At 34.7% G+C, this 11401-nt stretch overlaps 1 protein-coding gene across 5 annotated transcripts in view; it reads left to right on the top strand.

Moving 5' to 3' along the window:
• Positions 1 to 6458: 6458 nt before the first annotated feature.
• The window catches only part of Gprk2 (G protein-coupled receptor kinase 2), a 40888-nt gene continuing 35945 nt past the window's right edge, over positions 6459 to 11401 (top strand). The window contains exons 1-2 of one of the 5 annotated variants that reach the window (XM_011056871.2): positions 6459 to 6708; positions 9494 to 9645. The gene's annotated coding sequence lies outside the window, so the exon portion shown is untranslated. The other 4 variants (XM_087405583.1, XM_011056869.2, XM_011056873.2 and 1 more) reach the window with 4 other exon arrangements.

The raw sequence follows: 11401 nt of genomic DNA, 5'->3' as shown, positions 1-11401 counted from the left end.
AATGTTATATAATGGACATATTATATATATATTAGGTGTTGGAATTAATTCGTAGCGTTTTTTAATGAAAGAATGTTATTTATTTCACATGAGCATTAAAAAATACATTAATGAAAGTACTTCCCATCACTTGTAAAACGCTACGAATTAATTCCAACACCTAATAATTAGATATAAAATATGTCAATTTATTTATATAATTATGTATAAATATATACGAAAAATTTTTTTCCACGGGACCGTATATAATGAAATTATATCAATTAACAAATTACAAATGGGCCTTTAGGAATCGGTGCTGTAATAATTGCGCGTTAATTTCGATTGTTTTATAAACCAATCCTCTATAAATAATATATTTGTCGAACGTTTCGGCTAACTTCTAACCTTTATCATTAAATTTTAATTCACGAGAAAAAGAATTTGCGTTACAAGAACTATGGTGTTAGGATTAATTTGTATTTGAAGTACTCCTAAGGTGAATCTCCATAGCAATTCTTTTAAGTTTTTTAAATATTTTTCGACTCTAATATTCATTTATTATCTTTAAGATTAAATATTGTTGATCATTCAGCTTATTAAATGGTTATAAATTTTTATGGATTTTATGTAATACATTCGCTGATGAAGGCTAGAAATTAGCCGAAACGTTCGACAAATATATTATTTATAGAGGATTTAAAACAATCGAAATTAACGTGCAATTATTACAGCATCGATTTCTAAAGGTCCATTTGTAATTTGTTAATTGTTTTAATATAAAGAATCTTATTTTATTGTAAATATTGTAAAATTATATATTATTACTAATATATAATTTAATATATTATTTATTTCTTTTCTTTTAGTTTTCATTATTAAGGATTTTGAATATTGAGTTCAAATTGCGTGTTTCATTTTACGGATGAAAAACAGAACATTCCTATGCGTCACGTTAATCTCATATTTTTTCATTATCAGTGAGTCGTTCCGATAATATACCTGTCCCAAGAAAGTGAATAAGTGCACTTGCGTGTTTTCTCTTACGATTCTTCGCTCTGATGGACGTGAGGTTGGGTGTCATCATCCATTACCAAGAAAAAGTCTATGGTTCGAAAAAATAGTTTAGAAAGTCTGCGGTGAGACGCGGGTCTTGTCATTCAATATGTATCATTCGTAATCATTGCGCAACCATCGTCGGGGATTGCATGTTTTATATTAAATAGAAGGCTTGCAAGAAAGAATCGAGGAATACGTTACTTCATTAATAATTAAGTCGCTTTTATGGCACTAAGTATATTGTGGATAATTTTTAATATTTCGTATAAATTCTGAATAATGTTTCAATAATTAATCAATAATTAATTGTATATTAAATAAATACAAACAAAGAAAGTGTCACGTATCAATTATTTTGTGATTATTATTCATTTAATCTTTTATAAATTTACGTGTGTTTTATCGGCATTCATATTATACTTTAAATTACTTATAGCTCAAAAATATAAATAAAAAAATATTCTTTGTAAACACAATAATTCAAGTGCGATTGAAAGCATGTGTCAATTTTTTGCCTCCGTTCTCCGATTAATTGCAACTTCATCGTAATCATTAATTCGATGTGATGTCGGGATAAAAAAAATTCATATAATTCATGTAATGGGCCGTGCTTTTAACACGCTTCATTCTGTGACGTAATCGCGCGAACGAACGCGTGGTGAAGCAATTATCGTGTGCTATGCTCGAGTGAAAACGGCCTACGGCTAAATTCTTGACATACTTAGGTCATGAAGCGCCTCTAACATCGAGGGATGAAGGGACCCGAGAGATTATTTGGTCCATAAACGATTTCTTGAGCTGAAGAAAAAAGAATCTTTTTTTTTTCACTCTCCCTCATGTAAAGCAGATAATTGCTTTCGTCATAAACTGGAAGACCCATTCAAGTTTATATCTATATTTCCTATTCATGATTTTTAATAAAGGCAATTAACGCGCGATAGGAAAAATATAAGATTAAAAATCTACTAAATAATAATACTTATTATTTTTAAAAGTAATATAAAAGGCTCTGTAGTAATAAGCAAAAGGTAGTATAAAAGAAGGGCAACGAGCCAATGACGCAAATAAAAAATTATAATTCAGCTAAGAAAACTTAATACAAAAACAATTAAAATACAATAAAATGAAACAAACGTTTCAACTCCAATTGAGTCATTTTCAATGCCATCATACGATAATATAAATGTCGTTCTAAATTGAAAATTAATACATAATCTTACAATATCTCTTTCTTAAAATTAACAAATAATTCTTTCCTCTTTCGGTGTAATACGCTGTGAGTCATTTTTATCAAGAATTAACAAAGTCATAAGAAAGTTCTGGAAAAGTAACCGTATACAAAAATAATTAATATTAATCATATAAAAATTAAAAATATGATGATATACCTTAGTAAATCTGTTAAAAGTCCCATAATACATAACGAGAAAAAAATGTAAAATGTGGTCCATTTTGTGGTACAGTAAAATAGTCTTATTAATTTAATAGGTTATTAAAGCAAATTCGCAAAAGTAACGAGCATCTAACTTAAACGATGTCACACAACGAAATGTCAAACAGAAAAACATTATCAATAAACGGAAAAAGGAAAAATAGGAGGAAAAGGACAGAAGATGTTAGAAAGGAGAAAGTGAATGTATAATGTCAGAATACAAATCCGGCAAAGACCATGTCATTTTGTCTATTAATCCCATGCTTCTGTTTTTTAATATGAACCATTTCTGATATCAACCTTTTGTTGTATGAAGGCTCTATATCCAATATTTCTACTTTATCCCATTTAAAGTTATGATTCTCCACCATACGATGGTTGGAAATCACTGATGGAGATTTTGAACTTATATTGATATCAGAAACATGTTCATGCAATCTGGTCTTTAATTGTCTTTTAGTTTGGCCAACATAACTGGCATCACAATCATCACAGGATATTCTATAAACCACATTTTGACTCTGAACGTGTTCCAAATCATCCTTTCCTCTCCTTATGAAACTTCTCAATGTGTTAGGAATAGTAAAAGCCAATTTACAATTAAGCATATTAACAACAGGTATAAATCTTTCGGATATCGTATTAACATATGGAATCGTAAAGAACCTTCCCCCACTGTCATCCTTATTCTTATTTAAATTGTTAAACTTATTAATGTGATATTTTATTCTATTATGAATGGTCGAAAAAATAAAACTTAATGGATATCCATTCTGTAAAAAAACCTTAATAGCGTCAATCAAATTATTTTGTTGGAATTTCGGATGACACAAACAAAATATCTTATCCACGACTCCTAAATCACACCTCTTTTATGACAGAGCGGGTGGTGTGAATGGAAATTAAGAAATCTGCCGGAAAAGATTGCTTTACGGTAAATATCAAAAATGAGATTCCGTTCATCGATAATTACCATCGTATCTAAATAATTTATTCTTCCATCTCCATGGTGAACTGTAATCTAGTATGTAGTGAATTGAAAACATCCAAAATATCATAAATACTTTCAGAAGGAGCGGCTAAGATAATATCATCGACGTATCGGTAGTAAAACAACAGACGACAAGGCAGCATTCCAATCGCCATCTTCTCGAAATCCTGCATAACAATACTCACTTATTATTTTTAACTATAACGGTAAAAAATTGCATATTTTACAATATTCCTTTTTTACCGAATGTTTTTTATCTTTTGTATAGAATATTTGGAGTTATGTGTGTAAACTATAAATATGAGCAAAGAAAGGACAATAAAAGATATCTAGTTTAATAAAACAAATATTGACTTTATGATATTATGTTTTTATTTTCCACAGTGTGTCTAAAATACTATCATAATTTTACATGGCATATAATTTTCTTTTCTTTCTTTTTTAGTAAACGCTAGAATTTAATTACGACTTATCGTTCATCGAATCAAAGATGTACGATTGAAAAAGTGTTTGTCACGCCTTTGAATAAGTAAAAGTTTACTATTGGCGCTCCCTTGCTGAATTGTTAATGTCCAATCGATACTGGCAGCCTATTCGGCTGCTGTATCGAAGGTGCGCGCGTGTATGTGAACGACAGCGAGTATTGGATTGTTACAAAGCCTTGAATATGGAGAAGCGAAAGTGGATCGCTTTTTTGTCGCGCCCACGGTAACGATGGACATCATAAATCGCGATCGTATATGCGCAGCAGCACGGGGATGTTGCAGATGCTGGATGTAACGATTGGCGTTCACTGTCTGATCGCAAGTGCACATTTCACCCGATTAAGCACATAGCGTCGTTGAGTGGCTTGTCGATCGTCGATTTGCTCGCTCGATGAGTACACTTAATTTAATAATCGCGATTTCTTCGCGTTCGGTTATACAATCGGCGAAAGTACAATATATACCGATTAAAAAAGAGAGATTAAGAATTAATAAAGATCGAGAGAGAGAGAGAGAGAGAGAGAGAGAGAGAGAGAGAGAGAGAGAAGAATGGATTTGGAAAACAATTCGAGAAATTTGCAACCATAGCCAACTAATTTACAGAAATTCCTCGTATTCAGTCATTTAAATTGAAGAAAGAAATTCAAGGGAAAAAAGAATATTCAATTATTCAAATTTTTTAAATATCCGTTTGAAATTCTAAATTCTAATTGTTATATTGCCACGAGAATAATCTATGCAAATAGCGGCGCGAAGGCAAATTTTTAACTGAAACTAAATCCGTCAGTTGAAGAGTTGTTCAGAAATTGGATTTTAAAATAGTTACACCCGATTGAGTTTGGAACTTGTAGTAATTTATTTCGTTCCATGAATCTCCCTTTGCGTTTACATAGACTATAAATGTATGTAATACGCAATGTTCAGCGACTGTCGAGGGTCTTCGAGGAGAAGTATATCATTTTTATATATCATGTCATTTTTATATATCATGTCGTTTTTATTCGTTGTTGAGCACTTAAGCGTAAAAACGAGTCTAGACGTTGGTGCAATATTTATTATACTGAATCACTCGTAATCGCTTGCGTATCGAAATATGTGGACTATTTTCCAGAAAAGTTTATTCGTATCATCGAAATTCATCGAGAGACTTTAAGAAAGATCTTAATTTTGTCCGGATATTCTATGTGCTCTGTTTGTCCCGCAAATATTTCCCACTCCGCATTTCTTACATATCGCTGCAATCTGTTTGCTGCTATGTATATTAAAACAACTCGTCAGTTTTAGTTTTTCCGATAAATATAACGATAATCAATATACTTTGAAATTATTAATTTTATTATATATGTATATTACATTTGAATGAATTTTAAATAATATAATTTTTAAATGATTTTTATTTTCGGATTTATTATATATATATTTATTATAATATATACATTAATAGAAACTATAATGACTATAATAAAATCACACGGAAAGAATAGTTTTGTTGAAATATTTAATAATTTAACGAGATACAGATCTGAAAATAATTTTGTTGGATAAAATAATTACCTAAGATATTTATATAAAAAAAAAAAATCGTAATTAAGAAGCTCAATTTAAGCTAAAATTAATGACAGATTTCTTCATATTTTGACATAAAAAAACAACTGTAAGAAATTAAAAAAACAAATCAGCTTCTGTCATTTCATGAGGTACTGTAATTGTACTTGACGCAAGATAAACGATATATCTCTTTAATCTTCCCTTCCGCACGCGTTTGAAATTCGCGCGCCGGCCGGCGGCCAACAATGGCGGCCGCATCGGCGGCGGTCGATAGAGTCTAGGGACTCTACCACGCCCAATCGCGGCCATCCGCAGGCGGCAACGGCGGCAGGAGTGCAGGACGTGCGCTACGCGCCGTCTCGATTTCACGTCTCACTCCCGTGAGTTCGCGCGCGCCCGGCGAGAGTAGACAGTAGACACGCTGTGTCCTTCTCACGTCACTCCGCATCGCTACGCAAAGGAGCGCAGCACGCAGCAGTCGCAGCAGTCGCAGCACACCGCGCCGGCTCCCGCTTCCCCACCACTTATAACCTCTCATCCGTCCCGTCGCGCTCGCGGGTGTCTCACGCCTCGCGGCCTCGCGGCACGCCACTCGCCAGTCAGTCGGTTTTTGTCCATCGCGTGCTGCGGCTTGTAGCGACTTGACGCCGCGAGAGCAGCAACTGAGCGGGATTTTACACAATCAAACACACACGGTGACGGAACCGTTCGTCAAGTTTGAACATTTATATATTTTATTCAGTATCTTTCGTGCCACGACGACGCCCGACGCCCGCGTCGTCGTGTGGGGCGCGCGTTTTCGATCGGAAGGAAGGAAAGGAGAAAGACAGCCACGTTTCTCATTCTATCTCTTTCTGTCAAGGGCAGGGGGAGAGGAAGAAACGCACCTCGTGGGCCCGTGCGACAGATCGTGGTCGCGACTGCCAGTTGAGTGCGAGTGCCGCGAGACCGCGCGGTCGGCCATTGTGCTTTCTTCTTGTCGCCGATACTTGTCGCGCGTTGTCTGTCAGCTTAAACTAAAGTGTTCAGTGTCGACTTATACCGGACGAGTCTGCGAGAGAGACCGAGAGACGTGTACGTGCGCCGTAGCTCGCTGCCGGCTTCTACTTCCGGAGCTGCACTGCCGTCGCTGTGTCGCCGTCATTAACGTCATCATCATTGTGTTACCGTCATCGTCATTGGCGCCTTCAGCCTGCGGCCAGCCAGTACCAGAAGTAAGTGCGGCAGACAAAGATGGGACGAAAACGTCGTTTCTTTACGGAGCGGAGCGCGGACGCGAAACTCTGTCGGTAACGACATCCCTCTTTCCCTTCCTCCTCCCGCGACGTCCTTGCCTCTTTCTCCTCTCGCGTGGATGACACGCTCCATTCTGGTCGCCGGATCATGTCTCTGCCCCGCTTCACTCCGAATCGGTGGTTCCAGGTGCCACCTCGATCGTTCCTCACGAGAGCCAGCGTGACAGATCTTGAACCGGCGTCGAGGTAAGACGTTTGAGAAAGGCTAAGGAGAGGCCGGGGGCAAGCAGTGGACGAGAATGAGAGCTCACGTTTCGATCTCACGCTCCCGCGTTTCTCGCGACACACGCATGCACGCACGCACGCATGCACTCACGCATTCACGCACTCGCGACCCCCTCCCAAGTTCACGGCTGTCACGGACAGGTGCTTGTTTCGGAGTTGCCAGAGAATGTTAATCCTACGGACATTTCTCTATGAATGGCTTTTATCTTAATTTCTATTACACACGATGGATCATTCGAATTCCCAGATTAATTTTCATCACTTTAACAAACATAGGAAAATTATTAAGTAATTTTTACATACGCAATATATATATTGATCAACAATATTAGGTACCTTATTAATCATTATGTAAGGTTTTTAGTTAAAAAAAATGATTTATAGCATTTGCTGTAAATTATCCTTTATTTATAATGCCGGTAACTAATAGACGACAATTCAGATAAAAGAATCAGAATTTCAGATAATTTAAATGAAGAAAATATAGGTGCTTAATATTTTTTTGTCAAAGCTGTTCTTTAGAAAGTGTTTATAAGGTTGTATATTTTTAAAAGAATTGTATATAAATGTTATAATTAATTACTTGATGCTTCTGATTTTTTTTTAAGAGCAAAAAAGTATGCAGTGGATCGATTGTGTACATCTTGAAATAAGATGAAAATTACAAAAGTGAGCAAATTTACTAAGTGCTGACCAATTAAATTATAAATATTCTAGTAAATTTGCTCACTTTTGTAATTTTCACCACATTTTAAGATACTCAATCGACTTCCAGGATACGAACATCTAATCGTGTGTACACTAAGGATTAATTGTCCCCAAGTTACGCGCACTTGATATCACACACATTACACATATTATCAAGTATGCGAATATCTCGTCCGCTTTTACATTAATGCTTGATAGCAACTCGCATAGTAACCATCTATTATAGTTTCTATTGTTCAATAATACTAAATTATCTGAAAATTTCATGCGAACATTAGCAGTGATTTGATAATAAAGTGCAAAAGTGACTTATTGAAGTCGATGTTTTTATAGCACCTCAATCGTTTTTCCGTGGAACATTATACGTAAAGTATTCCAGAATATTATTCTTTTGATCCTCAACTTTTCTTTGATCAATTTGTGTGAAGTTGTTTCCTTTAACTAAAATATCGAGGGAAATCTTTTTATTCTTTCAATATTTAACATATTTGTTAGTCAATTAAATTTAACCGAAGTTTACTTGAAGGTAATAGAAAAGTGTTCTTTTATCATTTATCTTTTCACTTGAAATTTAATTCGTTAGAAAGACCTTGGTCTTAATTATTGATCTAATATTACTCAGGTATTTTTTTTTTAATGTAACTACTCATAGATTGTTTCTGACACCTCCAATATCATATCATTTTTTACCTTTTTCTTTGATAATTTCTAATTAAATATTGATAATATTTTATATTATCTTTTAGCTAAAGATAAATATAAAATTTTTTTTAATTGTGAAATGATTTGTATTAAATTAATATATTTAGTTACCATTTAAACAAATATTTATTAAAATATACTAAATGTAAACATATTTATTCCTTACAAGAATCCATTAATTTGACTTAATAACTGTCATTTTTATTAAGTAATACTACTGAAATGTATTTAAATTTAATAAATCTTTTTCGTTATATATATTAACGTCTAAACGTGTGTATGTGTGTGTTAGTGTGTAAATAACTTTTATATTTACATTTAAAATTTATAGAGCGAGAGACTTCACGCGAGTAATGAAGGGTTAATTACTCTTCAATCGTTAATTATTCGATACTCTTGATCGGGAAAAGTTGATTCCAGTCGATCGTAGAATTCGCATCGCGCGACAGGAACACGTGCTTGAATAAACACTTATTCTTGGAGCTTTAACTTTTCGGGTTTAAAGGGATTTAGTGTGCTCACGCGGTCTTCTACTTGTCGCTGACGAGGACAAATAGGAGGCTTATTAAACCGTCATTGTCGTTAGACGCGATTGCCCGATTGTTTGCTCTGCAAAGAAAGAATCTGGACCTTCAGAGTCAGATATTTCGCTGCTTGATAGCTCTATTATCAGTCGTAGACGCGCGATTAATTTGTCGTCTACCTCTTTTTATCTATCCGTATGCTAAGCACAAATTCACGTACAAATTTGCAACCGCCGAGTTGGATATTCGACTAGGTGCACTCAGATTGCTTTCAAATATTTATAGTTTGCGAGCGCACGCACGTAAGATACATCTGTGACGTACGATAATTTACATAAGATGTAAATTCCAATAATATTAAAAGCAAGCAGAAATAGCATTAAAAGATCACGTATCGATAAAGCTTTTTTTAGTTTTTTTTTTTGCTTTCTTCATCTTATACATAGCATCAAATAAGATACGTGACTGTGACTTTGTGCAAATTTTCGCTTTTTTTTTTCTTAAACTTCTGAAAGCATTATTATCACATTATGACAAATGTCTAGTTTCAGTGACAAGTGGGATCCTCAGAAGCTGAACAAATTCTTCTAGACAAGACCCTTTTATTTCGCTGCACAGTTAAACATACATGACTGAGCAATGACGTTCTTCATCGATTCGATGACATGCAACAAACGTTTGTTGACACAGAAGCGAGGTGAGCAGGAATACTTGGCAATAAATCGTAGCATCCGAAAATTGGTGCGAAAATTCGGATATTGTCCGATGAGAGAGATCGGTGCAAATCGGTTAAATCGAGAGAGAAAGCGAACTTCAAGGTCGTTGAATGAGGCTTTCTGGACCGATGTGAACCCTGCGTTCAACTTTATCAAAAATAAAAATTAATACCGTAGCGCGTTTGTATCTGTTTGTACCGATCATTATTTCGTTTGTACCTCAAACAGTTAAACAAAAAATGAAAAATAAAAAATGGCCAGCGCGCAACTTTAAGATTTTTTAATTTCATTTAAATTTGCCAATTGAAAGAGAATCGTTTGTACCTCTCTTACTTTCGTTTCTCAAAGGATTCGGAAAAATTCGGCAAAAATTAAAAAACGCTGTTTCTTCGGATCTTTTGAGGTACAAACGAAAATCAAAGAGATACAAACGGGTACAAACAATTCTCTTTTGAATGCCGTTAGTCTTAATATCTTTTCAAATGGATAATTTCCCAATATGGCGATTGCACAAAAATTGAAAAGTGCTGTATTTCCGAACTCTTTGAAGTACAAACGAAATAATGATCGGTACAAACTGTTTTAGGTTACAAACGCGCTACGGTATTAATTTTTATTTTTGATAAAGTGGGCGCCAGGTTCACATCGGTGCTTTCTGGATAGAAGAGGTATATACGTGCATATATCTGAAGGCCAGCGACATGCCGGTAGCAGCCTGTACCTCTGTCTAGCTAGCAAAATCAAATAAGCAGAATCGAGAAAAACCTTTTGAACTATTTAGTGCTCATTTTGTACTAATTTGTGCTACAAAAACAATTTTGTTATCATATGCCGTTTAGAAGAAACGTATGCTGCTGCCAGCTTAATATGAAGCTAGCAGGACCACAAGAAAAAAAAAGAAAAAAAAGAAAAATAAACTTAGATTCGAATAGTACTGATTTTGTGCTAATTTGTGCTATCAAAAAAAAAGTTAATATATTGATCCATTTCTCAAGAACCAATCTCTAACTAAATTGTACACAATACATTGTTAGGTTCAAGAGCAAAATATCTTTCGCCACGAGCAGAATCAATCTGTTCATTTGGTCTTGCTAGCTTGACAGAGATGCAATCTGTAGGACTTGCAATATTCATTTACGTCGCAAAGTCTATCCGCTACCGCGAGTTGTAGTACGGAAAAGCTTACACGGTTCCACACGCACGGCCGGTCAGTAGTTGTCGATCGAAGTGCTTATTCTCCTGTAATTATAAACGTTAATACGTCGTCGGATAAATAAATATGATGTAAATCTCGCTCTCGAGCCCACCTCAGATGATATGTAATTCGTCGATGTAACTCTGATTCTCTTTGTGTAACGCGAGGTAGGAAATTTCTCTACTGAATCAAGTAAATTCTTTTGGAATCTCATCAAAGAGCGAAAATTGAAAAATAATGGCTTAATTTTTAATCTTTAAGAAATTTCGCTTTTCAAAGTGAGATTCATCCTAAGAGTTTTAGAGAGCACAAAAAAAACGATTTTGTTGAAGTATACAGGATGTTCAGCGTAACGATCCGCACGATTTTTCACACTTCCGACAGTTAAAAAAAAGATTGATTGGTGAGTATTCATCTATTTTATATAGGCTACAACATGTGATAAAAAAATTTAAAAAAAAAATGATTTTTTCATAAGGAAGTCAAAGCCATCTTGAATTTTTTAAATAGCATCGTACAATTTTTTTCCATAATATTGTAGG

This window comes from Acromyrmex echinatior, chromosome 4, assembly GCF_024713525.1.
Source record: "Acromyrmex echinatior isolate Ae372 chromosome 4, ASM2471352v2, whole genome shotgun sequence".
In the NCBI taxonomy this organism is placed as follows: Eukaryota; Metazoa; Arthropoda; class Insecta; order Hymenoptera; family Formicidae; genus Acromyrmex; species Acromyrmex echinatior.
Note: the sequence above shows the minus strand (reverse complement) of the source record. Positions and strands in the feature narration are given on the sequence as shown.